General features: G+C 37.0%; 1 pseudogene across 1 annotated transcript in view; it reads right to left on the reverse strand.

Moving 5' to 3' along the window:
• Positions 1–4,715: 4,715 nt before the first annotated feature.
• LOC149679294 (plexin-B-like) overlaps positions 4,716–15,908 on the reverse strand; it is a 36,294-nt pseudogene continuing 25,101 nt past the window's right edge. The window contains exons 18-26 of the transcript XR_016365947.1: positions 14,027–14,093; positions 13,807–13,953; positions 12,657–12,810; positions 10,358–10,522; positions 10,080–10,273; positions 8,203–8,515; positions 7,994–8,133; positions 6,546–6,620; positions 4,716–5,810 (exon numbers count right to left, since the gene is read on the reverse strand). The product of XR_016365947.1 is annotated as a plexin-B-like (transcript). The remainder of the gene's footprint in view (positions 5,811–6,545; positions 6,621–7,993; positions 8,134–8,202; positions 8,516–10,079; positions 10,274–10,357; positions 10,523–12,656; positions 12,811–13,806; positions 13,954–14,026; positions 14,094–15,908) is intronic.

The raw sequence follows: 15,908 nt of genomic DNA on the forward strand, positions 1-15,908 counted from the left end.
CACAAAATATTTCATAAAACTGTGCTGTGCACAAAACGATTCCATTGACCTATGCACAAAATATTCTATTGGCTTTTGTATAAACATGTGACATAGACCTGTGTACAAAAATATTCCATGGACCTGTGCACAAAAACATGCCTTGGACCTGTTCAGAAACATTCCATACCCATATATGCTCAAAAATATTCCACACCCATTTGCACAAACATTTTCCGTAGACCCGTGCACAAACAGATGCCGTAGACTAGCGCATAAACAGTTTCCATAGATTTGCGCACAAATATATTACGTAGACTCGTGCACAAATAGATTCCACAGACTTGTACACAAATATATTACGTAGACTCGTGCACAAATAGATTCCACAGACTTGTACACAAACAGAAGTCACACGGTTTTGCACAATCCGATGTTATAGACTTGTGCACAACAGATGCTTGTGTAAAAAACTGATTTCATACTTCCTCAAAAAGAGATGTCATCGACATTTGCACAAGAGATTCCGTAGACTTGAACACATAAAGATTCTTCAGACTTGTGCACAAACATATTTTGTAGACCTGTACACACAGATACCATAGACTTGTGCAAAAATAGATGTCAAATATTTGTGCAAAAACACATACCTTAGACTTTTGCACAAACTGATGCCATAGACTTGTGCACAATCATATGTCCTAGACCGGTGTACAAAACATTCTATAGATTTGTGCACAAACATGAGTCATATACCTGTACACAAAAATATTCCACGGACTTCTGCACAAAAACATTCCATATACCTGTACACAAAAATAATCCATGGACCTCTGCACAAAAACATTCCATATACCTATGCTCAAAAATGTTCCTTACCCATTTGCACAAAAATGTCACGTTCACCTGTGCACAAAACTATCACGTACACCTGTGCACAAAATTATTCGGTATCCATTTTCACAAAATTATTCGGTATCCATTTTCACAAAAATATTCCGTACACCTGTGCACAAAAATACTCCAAATCCATTTTCACCAGAATATTCCATACACCTATGCACAAAAATATTCCGCACACCTGTGAACAAAAACAGTTCGTACACCTATGCACAAAAATTTCCGTACAATTGTGCATAAAAATATTCCGTACACCAATGCATAAAAATATTTTGTACACTTGTGCACAAATAGAATCACAGACTTGTGTACAAAGAAATGTCGCAGACTTGCGCAAAAAGAGATGTTATAGACATGTGCACATCAGATTCCATAGAGTTAGGCACAAACATTTTCAATGCCCCTATGCTCAAACAGATTTCAAACCCTTATGCTCAAAAAGATTCCATACCCATTTGCACAAAAATAATACGTAGACCCGTGCTCAAAAATATTCCGTAGACCTTTGCTCAGACAGAAGTCACTCGCGTGTGCACAAACAGATGTCATAGACTTGTGAATAAACAGATGTTATAGACTTGTGAATAAACAGATGTTATAGACTTGTGCACAAAGAGATGTTATAGACTTGTTCACACACAGGTGTTATAGACTTGTTCACAAGCAGGTGTTATAGAATTGATCACAAACAGGTGTTATAGACTTGTTCACAAACAGATGATTTAGACTTGTGCACAAACAGATGCTTTAGACTTGTGCACAAACAGATGCTTTAGACTTGTGCACAAACAGATGCTTTAGACTTGTGCACAAACAGATGGAATAGACTTGTGCACAAACAGATGTTTTAGTCTTGTGTACAAACAGATGTTTTAGACTTGTGCACAAACAGATGTTTTAGGCTTGTGTACAAACAGATGTTTTAGACTTGAGCATAAACAAATGTTATTGACTTGCGCAAAAAGAGATGTTTTAGACTTGAGCATAAACAAATGTTATTGACTTGCGCAAAAAGAGATGTCATAGAAATGAGCAAATCAGATTCCATAGACCTGTGCACAAACAGAGGTCGTAGACCTGTGAACAAACAGATGTCGTAGACCTGTGCACAAACAGAAGTCGTAGACCTGTGCAAATAAAGATTTTTCACTTGGACACAAAGATTCTTCAGACTTGTGTGTGCACATAATGATTCTTCAGACTTGTGTGCACATAAAGATTCTTCAGACTTGTGTGCACATATAGATTCTTCAGACTTGTGTGCACTTAATGATTCTTCAGACTTGTGTGCACATAAAGATTCTTCAGACTTGTGTGCATATAAAGATTCTTCAGACTTGTGTGCACATAAAGATTCTTCAGACTTGTGTGCACATAAAGATTCTTCAGACTTGTGTGCACATAAAGATTCTTCAGACTTGTGTGCACATAAAGATTCTTCAGACTTGTGTGCACATATAGATTCTTCAGACTTGTGTGCACATATAGATTCTTCAGACTTGTGTGCACTAAATGATTCTTCAGACTTGTGTGCACATAAAGATTTTTCAGACTTGTGTGCACATAATGATTCTTCAGACTTGTGTGCACATAATGATTCTTCAGACTTGTGTGCACATAAAGATTCTTCAAACTTGTACACATAAATATACCATAGACCCATGAACAAAAAATTCCATAGACCTGTGCACAGAAGATTCCATACTCCTATACTCAAAAGGATTCCATGCAGATTTGCACAAAAACATTCCGTAGACCTGTGTAAAACAATATTCCAGAGGCTGTGTAAAACAATATTCCATAGGCCTGTGCACGAAATGATTGCATAGGCCTCTGCACAAAGAGAATTTATACTCCTTTGCACAAAAATATTCTGTAGGTCTGCGCTTAAACAGATTCCGTAGACTTGTACACAAACAGATGTTATAGTTTAGACTCGTGTAAAAATTTAATTACCTATAATTGGTAATTATCTTTAATTGCTTATTTTGTTTAATTAAGTTTAATCTGTACTTCGCAACTAAATTAGTTGGACGCGCAATAGTTATAATGACAATTAAGCTAGCTAATTGCCCTACAAATTTGATTATCCGCAGTAAAACGACGTAAGTCCTAGAATGACTTTCCTTATTACTTAACCCAAGCAAAAAAGTCTTAAGTTCCACAGTTTAAAGGTAAACCACGTAATTCGGAGCAGGTACTTAAAACTATTAAAAACAATACTTAAACTTTGTTTTTCTTAATGAAACAAAAATTGGCGCCCACTTTAAAAATGGGGCTTTCATTTAAGTCCGTTTTCAAATCTATCAAACGTATAGTTATTTTTGTAAGGGTAGTTACAAAATGGGTAAGTTTGGAAAATTTCCCATGTTATTTTTATGGAGATTCTCTAGTTTTTCGCCAAAATCTGTGATTAATTTTATGGAAATGAAAACCACCCTTAGCAACTTTATGCTTTATAAAATAAACTATTAGGTGGATCATCTTGAAATTTTTACCACATATTAAGGGCCCGGTTTTTAGTTCAGTAGAAAAATTTCGAAACAATAAACTTAATACGAAAAAAGTTAAAACCAATCCAAAAACCTTCCTTATACATTAAAGCCGTCATCAGGCCTTATCTAAGGGAGCTACCGCTCCCTTAGAATAGAGAATGGGTAGATTTTACTATGTTTAAAATTTTTGTAGCACCCTAGAAGCGAAGGCACTCGTTGTTGCCCGTCAGCCCGTCAGGACATTTTATATTACTTTCATGCGGACATTATTCCATGAAGAAGGATTTTTAAATTTCTGGCCGCCATTTAAAAAGATGGCAACAAATCGAACCCAAAAGACCATTCAGCCCGTTTATAGATATGGCCGATACCAGGCTTAACCCGATACCGATCGATACCGGTACAAACATGAACCGATACCGATCGATACCGATATTTACTCACTATGATCGAAAACCCGATACTTCAACCGATACCGATATGGTATCGGTTCATCCCTAGAGTAGTAGGCGCGTACTAAGAAAGATTTTCGCTTATTAGTTGTTAGATAAGCTGAATTCAGGTACTTTTTATATAAATGAGAACTCGTCACGATTGAAATTCATAGAAATGAGATATTATCACCATCATTACGTTACTAAAAGACCTAAAAATGTCATGTAGCGTCATATAACGCATTTTAAACGAGTATCGGTTTAGTATCGGTATCGAACCAACCGATCCGATACTATCGGGAAACCCTGAGTATCGGTACCGAGGCGCGGACTTTGTTGCATATAGAGAAGATTTTTTTATATTTCTGCGGATTTTCTGGGCGCCATTTATTAAGATAGTGGCGGATTGAAAAATCTGATTCTTTCTTAGTACGCGCCTACTATTTATGAGTAAGGTTCTTGCAAATTTTCAGCCTTCTAGGGCAATCGGTTTGGGCTGCGTGTTAATTATCAGTCAGCCAGTCATGACTTTGATTTATATAGATATAGTTAGATAGATTAAATTTTATTTTTTTCCGTATTATTTAATGGAAGAAAAAGTGTTTGTAGGATGCAGAGAGGTCAATTAACAGAGAATTAAAACACTTGCAAGACGCAACGCCACACTATTTTTGGGGAGTTGAAATTTCCGCCACAAAAAGGCGCGAGATCCGCCTTGAAATAGTTTGCCTAGGATTCTTAATACACGTTCAAATCATAAAATGTCTAGGACAAGGAAAATCAATTTGTAGGGGAACCACGTGACCGGCGCTTTTCTTTAGTTATTCAGTGGCGGAAACGGATTGATTTTGGAAATCTTGCAAGTCTTAAGCGGAGGGGGAAACTGATTTAGGAAAAATTTCAGAAATTTGATAAAATTATTTGAAAACTTTTATTTATAAAAAAATACGCTAGTCACAAAGAGGCGACATTATGACTTTGAACACCTCGAGTATCTAAATGTTAATTTTTTCCCTCGTTTTGAAAAGAAAAAAAAACCTGAACGCGAACAGTATCTTGTAACGTTAACGAATATTCACTATTTACATATTAACGCGCGACCGCACTTTCACTCGCGCTTTTTTCGAAACTAGCCAAATTTTTGCATAAATTAATATAAAAACACTTTAGGTTTGTCTCTGAAAAAATGTTCATATCTCTCAAATTCGTAGGAAGTCGTGTATCACAGTTATTCGTGCCCGAAAAAAAAAAAAAAAATAGCTGTTAAAATACTTTTGTTAAATTAAATTTTAACAAATTCTCTCGTACGCTTGGGGAAAAAATATCAGATTAATTAATAATCAAGTTAAAAACGTTTTAAGTACATTTTACACTTAAAATTTCCTTATAGAGTTAGTTTAAAAAAAAGAGAGAAAATAAGTTTAAATATTACATAAAAAGCGATACAGTAAATTCTTTGGTTTTATATTTCATATCAATTAAACTTTCGGTTCACGTTTCAAAAAAAAAAAAAATTAAAAACTGCTTTGAAAAATGTTACGGAGAGTTATTAAGAATTGAACCTATTTGTATTTGTTCATGACCCACGAAAGGAATGATCATTTATTTAACACTCTTCAAACTCTAAAATTAATTAATTACTTAAAAAAAACAAGGTGGTCAAGAAATAAAATTTGCATACTTTTTGTTACCGGTAGAGTGATTTCTATATTCGGATTTCTTTTATGCATAGGCACATTTTTTTAAAACCCTTTTTGCTCCTTTTATAGTTTATTACTTTAATAAAATTCAAAAGTTGCCATGCACGCATTTCGAATAATGTTTGGCACTTTTAAAATTAAAATTATCTTCTTTAAAAACCGGTTGTTAATTTCTATAAAATGTTCATCGTATATCAGCAAAGCGAAGTCTCTTCGCCTTCCAGGGTAGATGCTACCGATTCTAATTTGGCCGATAAGTGCATTTTGACGCAATAGGGGTCTTGTTCCAGCGCTTCCAGTAACTGACAAAGAAATTACGGACAAAATCAGAAATCAAGATCGTGAGTTAATCAGTGGTGTGCGAGTCCGATCATAAAAGAAATTTCATATCGAGAATTCTTTTTCGAATATTTAGATTAGGTAATTTTTTAATTGACTATTTATCGAGTCCCAAACATTTACTTGTCGAGCATTAATCGAGTCCCGAATATTTACGCCTCGAGCATTAATCGAGTCCCAAATATTTACGCCTCGAGCATTAATCGAGTCCCAAATATTTACGCCTCGAGCATTAATCGAGTCCCAAATATTTACGCCTCGAGCATTAATCGAGTCCCAAATATTTACGCCTCGAGCATTAATCGAGTCCCAAATATTAACTTGTCGAGCATTAATCGAGTCCCAAATATTCACTTGTCGAGCATTAATCGAGTCCCAAATATTCACTTGTCGAGCATAAATCGAGTCCCAAACATTAACGCGTCCAACATTAATCGAGTCCCAAATATTTACGCCTCGAGCATTAATCGAGTCCCAATAATTTATTTGTCGAGTAAATATTTCAAAATAAATGCTCATAGTCTGTTAAAGTTACAATTAAGCCTTGGTTTTGAGTATTTAAAAAGTTAAACTACTCTAACCTTTCTAGAGTATGTTAAAATACCGAGTATTGAACCGAGTACTCGAACTTAACGAGTACTCGCACACCACTGGACTGTTAATACATTAAAAAAAAATTTGAATGAAAATTTCCTTACTTCGTCGTTATATTTCGCAGCATAAACATACAGTTCCTAGAGTGCACTGAGAGAATCAAATTCTCCACTATGCGCCTACAATTATACACATTTAATATTTCAAAAAATAATTGATCTATATGAAATGAAAGAAATAATTTTAAGTTAAAGGAAAATTTAATTTTGAGTAGTTATGTTATTTATGGTATTATTTATCAAAGTGCCTTGTTTTTTAGACAAATACTTTAAAGCAGAGGGCCGGTTATGTGGTTCCCCTAAAAGTTGACTTTCGTTTGTAAGGAACGTCAACTTGTAGGGGAACCACGTGCCCGGGCCTTTGCTTTTCCCAGGTTAAAGCCCCGACCACAACGATGCTATGTTTAACAGTTACTAATCGTTTTGCAAAGTTAGGTGTCAGTGTTGCTAACAGACAGACATATTAGTGTTATTAACTATCGCAACACGTGCACATTTATGTTCAAAGGAAAAGTTAGCTAACACAACACCATATCTGAAAAGAAGAGCCTTTTTTCAAAATATAAAAGTAAAAATATTAAAATTAAAATAAAAATAAACGATCTCTCTATTACAAAATAATTAGCATTTAATTAGTCTTAAAAACCATCAAGGACTACTGTGCCATCCGCCATTGCTTTAGCGTAGTCTGCTAGCCAGAACCTCTTACCCCTACGCGATTGGTTGAATTCTAACAGGCTGAGGGAGGTAAAGGGTAAGAGAGAGGGGTTTAGCAGACGACACGAAACCAAAGGCGGCGTAGTAAGAGGGTTCATACAACTTTTGGAAAACAAATTTCCCTGAGATTTCCAGGTTTTTCCCGTATATGGAGTATCCTATGGAGCAAATGTTAACGAAGGAGGGGGGGGGGTTAATAGGACTATTACATAATCAAAGGACATCCCCGTATCTCTAATATAACCAGAGTTATGAGCCTCCAAAGTATAGTGTAATGTTAATCCTATGGAGGGAGTGTTCTCAAACATTTTGCTAAATTACTCTGCCCCTGTTTGACGCAAATTTCCCTGATTTCCCTGAATTTTACTAAAAATTCTAAATTTCCCTGAGTTTTCCCTGAGGTTTTTGTCAACTATTTATTTCCCTGATTATTCCAGGTTTTCCCTGAATTTTACTAAAAATTATAAATTTGCCTGAGTTTTCCCTGAGGTTTTTGTCAACTATTAATTTCCCTGATTATTCCAGGTTTTCCCTGAATTTTACCAAAAATTATAAATTTCCCTGAGTTTTCCCTGAGGTTTTTGTCAACTATTAATTTCCCTGATTATTCCAGGTTTTCCCTGTTTTCCAGGTTTGTATGAACCCTGGTAGTAGTCCTCATTTTAAAAACTCATTCTTCTTTTAAGGCATAATGTCGTGTTACGTTAACTTTTCCTTGAATCAATGAATAGATAGTGCCGCGAGCTCTAAACTTAGAAAAATGAAAGCAAATTTACCAGTGACAAAGCTTGCATAGTAGCGCTCATTTCTTGGTCCGTGACGGGTGGTAAATTCGTGATATCATGATAAAATTGTAAAACAGCTTTTCGATAAGAGGGAATGTCTTTAGCAAACAATAATTTATTGGATGGAGAATCTTAAAACAGAACGAATATAAATGACTTAATTGTTTTTGCAGAAATTAGGTATCTCTTTTTTAGAAGACTTACTTTTCCGAGTCGGTGTTCCGTCATTGAACAGGCGTCCATCAAAGTTTGGGCCACGACAGACAAGCACGAATCAACGATGGGTGTCTTTTGAATGTCCAAAATGAAATCTGGGTTTTTGATGAAATTAACCCAAAAACGTAATGCAAGGCTGTTGCTTTTCCAGGCGTGAACGACTTCGGGGTCTGTTATGTTATGTTTTAAAGCAGCGTCATCAAGCAAATCAAAAACCCATTTGATGGCAGGAGGGAGCATTTCATTGGCTGTTAAGATTGTCTGCAGGAAATCATCTACGAATTTCTGGACTGTTCCCTGCATTAAATAAATCGCGTCCATTTCTCAGATATTTCATAAATAATTAAAAAAAAACCTTTTAAAATAACTATAAGGGATATAAGACGTTTAAAGAGCTCGAGCCTTTTGACGTACATTCCGACACGCCTGCGGCAGAAGGTTATTTCGGAGCCTCCGAGATGATTTAGGCCCGAGCGTGTCGATTTTTATGTAGGGAAATATCCATTTTCATAGAGGAAATATTTCACCCTATATGTGTACCAGATGGAGCTTTTATTACCGTTGCGAAGCGCAGGGTTCGTACGAAATTTTTACATTGAAAATCCCTGACTTTTACAGGTTATCCCTGACCAAATTTTGTCAATATCCCTGACCATTTTAAGGTGTTTATCAGAGCCCACTTCATAATGACACCTGTCTCATATTTAGCATTGCTCGAAGCATGGTTTGATATAACAAACGAAATCCCTGACATATCCCTGACCTTTTAGGAAATATTTTCAAATCCCTGACTTATCCCTGACTTTTTCCCCTATTTTCCATATCCCTGACTTATCCAGGTTTTCCGAACGAACCCTGGAAGGGGGTCTTCCATAAATTGTCCTTGATATTTTAGGGGATAATTATAAAAAATTTATGAAAGAGAAAGGTTTCACCCTTAAATTAACGTAATTGTTTTAGGGGCTATTTATTTTTTATTCAATCTTTTGGTTAGATAGTGTGGACAACAAAATTAATTATGAGATTTTAAAGTTGTTTTTTTAGTAAAACAAAACTCCTTGAAGTTGCTTATTCACTGTTTTATTATACCATAAGAGGAATTTTTTGACCCCTTCATAACCTTTCATTTTTTTAACATTAACTTTTTTATCCCTTACTTCTCTGGCACGATTGTTTAATAAAGGTCTTCGAAAATTTTCTAAAACATTTTTTTACTAACCGCGACCTCGGCTTCACCGCTCTACGTCTATGCCTTGCCCTAATATTGTAGCAGTCGACGGGGTCACGAGGCTGAACTTATTTTTATTTTACGATACTAAAAGCGCCCCCAAGTGAGAAAACACGGCGAACTAAATGAGTTATAAAAATATTCTCGCTTCGCGATAGGCACGGGCCTAGATCATATCGGAGGCTCTGGTTATTTTAACAGGAGTCTAAAACACGGGCGTTATGTTTTCCCCCTTTCAAGGACAAATTGAGGTTGTATTCCGAGTATTGCTCCCCTATTTTACGCGTCCCACCGGATCTAAGCCATTCCACAGTTAGCTCGCCTATTTCTCTCAGATTTCGCATCCCCAGCGCTACCGATAACGCTTTCCGCAATTTCCCTCTCCCTTGAAACGGGCGTCTTGTTTTCCCCCTTTCAAGGACAAATTGAGCTTGTATTCCGAGTATTGCTCCCCCATTTTACGCGTCCCACTAGACCTAAGCCATTCCACAGTTAGCTCGCCTATTTCTCTCAGATTTCGCATCCCCAGCGCTATCGATAACGCTTCCGCAATTTCCCTCACCCTTGAAACATCTAATATCCCTGGTACAATAAAGTACTTTCGTGTGATCAGAATTAATTAAATATTCATACCTTTGTTGATAGTAGACGAGTTAGGAAAATTTCGGGAATTGACTTGTGATTATTGTCTTTGCTGAACTGATCGTCGAGGCTTTTGACTAGATGCCAATATCGAATTCCTTGTTCCATCTCGTAGGCACTAACAATTGGGCTAGCCGAGTTCAGGGAGGTGTTTCCCGTACCTGGTGGGCAGTGTAACAAAGAGCCTATAAGAGATACGGAGATCCAGCCCTTACTCAAAAAAACAACACGATCCGTGGTGGCAAATAAAGAAAACCTCGTCGACTTACAATTTGAACTAAAGCTGTCATTCTGTTTAGTCACCAAGCCCATAATGGCCGTATCTTTCACTCCGTAATGTTTCAGAGTGTTTATACGTCTCCAACCGTTTTGGACTTTTGTCGTTAAGTCTTCATCCGCTAAAGTTAAGTGGCCACCTCGGCCATGCCGCCATTCTGAAGGTACAGACAGAACTACTCGAATTAAGGTAACAGGTTTTTTTGCAAAAGCGAGTTTATAATTTACACTCAATCGTACGTGTTTTAATTCAACTAAAAATTTTATTAGCGACATATTTGTAATTAACTTTGTATAAGCTGAATTTGTGATGAGTTATTTGCAGGTTTATCCAGTGTTTCAAAAATCAAAAGTTATATTTTCCACTTTTTACCGTTATTTTACCATAGGGTTCGAAAAAACTGGGTTTTATTAGAAAAAAAACCCCGGGCTCATTAGATTTTATTTAAAACAAACCAGCCCAAGGGTTTTATTAAAAAAAAACCAGCCCAAGGGTTTTATTTAAAAAAAACCAGCCCAAGGGTTTTATTTAAAAAAAACCAGCGAAAGGGTTTTATTTAAAAAAAAACAGCCCACCGGGTTTTATTTAAAAAAAAAAACAGCCCACCGGGTTTTATTTAAAAAAAAAACAGCCCACCGGGTTTTATTTAAAAAAAACCAGCCCACCGGGTTTTATTTTAAAAAAAACAGCCCACCGGGTTTTATTTTTTAAAAATACCAGCCCAACGGGTTTTATTTTTTAAAAATACCAGCCCACCGGGTTTTATTTTTAAAAATACCAGCCCACCGGGTTTTATTTTTAAAAATACCAGCCCACCGGGTTTTATTTAAAAAAACAAGCCCACCGCGTTTTATTTAAAAAAAACCAGCCCACCGGATTTTATTGAACAAAAACCAGCCCACCGGATTTAATTTAAAAAAAAATCAGCCCATCGGGTTTTATTTTAAAAAAAAATCAGCCCACCGGGTTTTATTTTAAAAAAAAAGCCAGCCCACCGGGTTTATTTTAAAAAACCAGCCCACCGTGTTTAATTGTAAAAAAACCAGCCCACCGTGTTTAATTGTAAAAAAACCAGCCCACCGGGTTTTCTTAAAAAAGAAAAACCCCTGATCACCGGGTTTTATTGGGTTTTTTATATTTAGCACCAATTTTAATATTATTTATCACAAAGTTCGAAAAAAAACCGTTTTTATTAAAAAAAATTGAGCCCACTGGGTTTTATTAACAAATAAAAACGAACCAGCCCACCGCGTTTTCTTAAAAAAAAAACCCCTGATCACTGGGTTTTATTGGATTTTTTTATATATTTAGCAGTTCCGTGCATTATAGAAATTTTCACTCAAAAGTCACTGCTTCATAAAAAAATTAAAAAATGTTTTAAAATGTTTCATAAAAAATAATAAATATTATTGAAAAATGCTTTTGAAATTGAAACTATAAATATCTTAAACTGTCTTCAAAATTAAATTACTCTAGCATTCGAATTTATAAAAATTGAAGATCTTAGTGATGGGTTTTATTAAGTGTGTTTTTTTTGTGGGTAAAACATAGAAAGACCCGTGGGTTTTTTTAGTTCGAACCCTGATTTATACAACATTCGAAAACAGCGGAATATTTGGAACACTGGCTTTACCCTTAAACCATAAGGAGATCATCTCTCTAAGGGCCCAAGATTCTATGTTACGGTTGAAATGTATGTATGTCCGATTTGGTCAGCCATCCGTCTCATCTCAAGTGGTATAATAATTGTATAGCCTAAACAGAGGCCGAGCGCATTCGCTGCAGAGTAACCCGGCATTGAACATTTTCCCCTCCTTCAAAGATTTCTCACGACAGCTCTTCGTGATTTTTACTAAGCGCGAATTTACCTCTTGTGTCTGAGAGAGCTGGGGGGTTCTGGAAATTCTCTTACTTATTTTTTCCCCTCAGTCCTTCCTCTCTCGCCTACCCGCCTGTTTTAGTTTGATTCCCAACCGCTTGGGAGCGTTATCTCAGAGCTCGCCTCTAGACCACGACCGGCTTAGGATATCGGTCGTGGCTGATTTTGAAAATTATTTTTCTCTCCCGCGAATTTGACGAAAAATTCGGAAGGAGCCCCTATACAAAATCTACGTCACATCTAGCAGAACTAGATGTTTTTGCTAATAGATGCGCTTGGGCCCTTAGAGAGATGATCTCCTTATGCTTAAACCTCAACAGACTTATTTGACAGTATGGGGCGACATTAAACAACATGTAGAAGCGGCCAAGCCCGCGTTTATACTTGATACGAAAAAATAAACAAGACTTACCTAAATCAACATCGTGAACGGAGGGACGTAAGGAGAACGGAGTGTTTTTGTATAAGGCATCTAAAATTTTGCTTTTCACTTGCGTGATCGTATCACAGTCGTTCATTTTGCAAAGTACTTTCTCATCGAGATCATCTTGGACCACTTGCACCGTCTACAATTAATTGCCAAGATTTAACTTAGAAACTTTACAAACCAAAATAACATGTTTAAAGGGAATGAGAAGCTTCGTTTGAAAAACCTCTGATTTATATAACAAAAGATAGAATTAATTTTGGTGAATTCAAAAATATCAAGCTTTTAATTCTCCCTCCGATTTCTGCAGGTTATTTGGCCGCAATATGCATTTGAAAATGCTTCATATGAAATGATTTGAAATCCACTTTTTATGAAAGGCTAAAATGTTTCCCGTAGGCTGACGTCACAGATATATTTTTTCACGTCAGATGGTGCCACTCTCTCTGCTATCAGACCCAGAGTTTAGACTGGCGAGAAGCTCGAGACGCGTATATGATTCCCGCGCTTTTTTTCCTCACGTCATAGTGATGTCATAAAACGGGCGAACAAGCTCGACAAGACTAAATTATTGATATATCGAAACTGCATAAGTTATCGTGATTTTTCAATGCCACTCTCTCCGCTATCAGACCCAGAGATTAGACTGGCGAGAAGCTCGAGACGCCGCGTATAGGATTCCCGAGCTTTTTTTCCTCACGTCATAGTGACGTCACAAAACGGGCGAACAAGCTCGACAAGACAAAATTATTGATATATCGAAACTGAGTTTTCGTGATTTTCCAATGCCACTCTCTCCGCTATCAGACCCAGAGTTTAGACTGGCGAGAAGCTCGAGACGCGTATATGATTCCCGCGCTTTTTTCCCCCTCACGTCATAGTGATGTCAAAAAAAAAAACGGGCGAACAAGCTCGACAAGACTAAATTATTGATATATCGAAACTGATCGAGTTTTCGTGATTTTTCAATGGATTTTAAAAATAGAAACTTTGGTTCAATTATATATATTAAAAACTTGTATTTTGAAAGTAGAGACTTGAAAGTGTAACGTACGTAATACCACTTTCGTGATAAAATATGATATGTAATTGTTAAATTCGCATTCCCCTTTAATAAATGGAATATTGAACTTACAACAATGGAATAATCAATTTGTTCTCGCAAAAGGTGATTTTCAGCTAAGGAATATTTGGCGTAGTGAGTAACAGCGTCAACGGGCCCTTTCTCAACTTGATGTTTAATGGCACTAAATAACAGGAACAGGGAACTACCAGCGTGTTCCTACGTTAAAACAAGTTCATGTAATCATTAGTATCGAATTTGTCAACTTCTAATTTAACTCGTATACACTTACTTTTAAGTAATCGTACATACAAAGGGCCATCCAATTGGATAACATCTTCTCCACAACAGATTCGGCTCTAATTAAATATGATCCATTAAACAAATGCAATGCGTATTAATTGAAATTAATTAACTTTAAAAAGTTGTAGTAGCGTTTTAATTGGACTATTTATTATTCGTAACTTCGTAAGGGTTAAAGGAAGTCTTGGTTGTGGTTTAGTTTAAACTAGGGATGAACCGGTACCGATACCATATCGGTATCGGCACCGATACTCAGGGTTTCCCGATAGTATTGGATCGGTTGGTTCGATTCCGATACTAAACCGATACTCGTTCAAAATGCGTTATATGACGCTACATGACATTTTTAGGTCTTTTCGTAACGTAATGATGGTGATGATATCTCATTTCTATGAATTACAATCGTGACGAGTTCTCATTTATATAAAAAGTGCCTGAATTCAGTTTATCTAACAACTAATAGGCGAAAATCTTTCTTAGTACGCGCCTGTAGGGTTGAACCGATACCATATCGGTACCGATCGGTATCGGTTCATGTTTGTACCGGTATCGATCGGTATTGGGTTAAGCCTGGTATCGGCCATCTCTAGTTTAAACAAATACCACCAGACGCTCCCATAATCGAGGGGTAGGAGTTGACTAAGCTTAGCAAGGGCTAGTTTTTAGCTCCGCCCTCATGGACGAGTTCTGATTGGTTCCTGCTTCAGGGTTCGTACGAAATTTTTACATTCAAAATCCCTGACTTTTCCAGGTTATCCCTGACCAAATGTTGCCTATATCCCTGACCATTTTAAGGTGTTTACCAGAGCCAACTTCATAATGACACCTGCCTCATATTTAGCATTGCATGAAGAATGATTTGATATGTCAAACAAAATCCCTGACATATCCCTGACTTTTTAGGAAAATGTTTTAAATCCCTGACTTATCCATGACTTTTTCCCCTATTTTCCATATCCCTGACTTATCCAGGTTATCCAGGATATCCAGGTTCCGTACGAACCCTGTGCTTTTGGCAAGGTAAATTTCTGGGTAAAAGATTAGCCAGAATGTTAGGGGTACCACAGAAGCCGACATTTGCTTTAACATATCAGTTTGGAATGCAAAAATTGGGTTTCGGTTTCAAAGAAAATAGGCACAGGCCGCCATTTGACTCCCTGATGATGTTTCACAAAACGATTTGTAGGTGGTGACTTTTCTGCTCCATAGATCGTGTAAGGTCCAGTGGCAGCGGATCCCCTTCAAGTTGACTTTCCTCCTGAACTCCGGGTTTAGCTAGTGGGCACTTATAAATCCCGCCCACAAATGCCTCCTGCCTTCGGCAAGCCAAAACTGGAGTTCGCGAGGAAAGTCAACTTAGAGGGGATCCACTGGACCCGCGCTTTGCTTTAAGGAGTCACCAAACATTATTTAATGGGACTGTTCGGACCGTGGGACAAACGACGATCTTCCTCATAGAGTTTAACATAGCGGGTGTGTAAATAAAAGAGGGGTCTGACAATGACAGCCGCTTTAAAGGGCGCCAACAGAGGCTTGAAGGTGCCGTTTGTGCCTAAACCCACAAACGGCGAACTTGCTATACTCAGGGACCAGGTTCATACAACTTTTGGAAAACAAATTTCCCTGAGATTCCCAGGTTTTTCCCGTATATGGAGCAAATGTTAACGAAGGAGGGTGGGGGATGGGGCAAATTGGACTATAACATACTCCAAGGACATCCCCGTATCTCTAGTAGAACCAGAGTTATGAGCCTCCAAAGTATAGTGTAATGTTAAACCTACGGAGGGTATGTTTATGAACATTTTGCCAAGGTGCCTTTTAAAGCGCATCAGAACTTTCTCAAAACTATACGCTTTTTACTTTTGCGCTCT

The sequence above is a fragment of the Phalangium opilio genome, unplaced genomic scaffold (genome assembly GCF_054372755.1).
Source record: "Phalangium opilio isolate 3A_F unplaced genomic scaffold, DU_Popi_V2 ptg000041l_1, whole genome shotgun sequence".
Lineage (NCBI taxonomy): Eukaryota > Metazoa > Arthropoda > Arachnida > Opiliones > Phalangiidae > Phalangium > Phalangium opilio.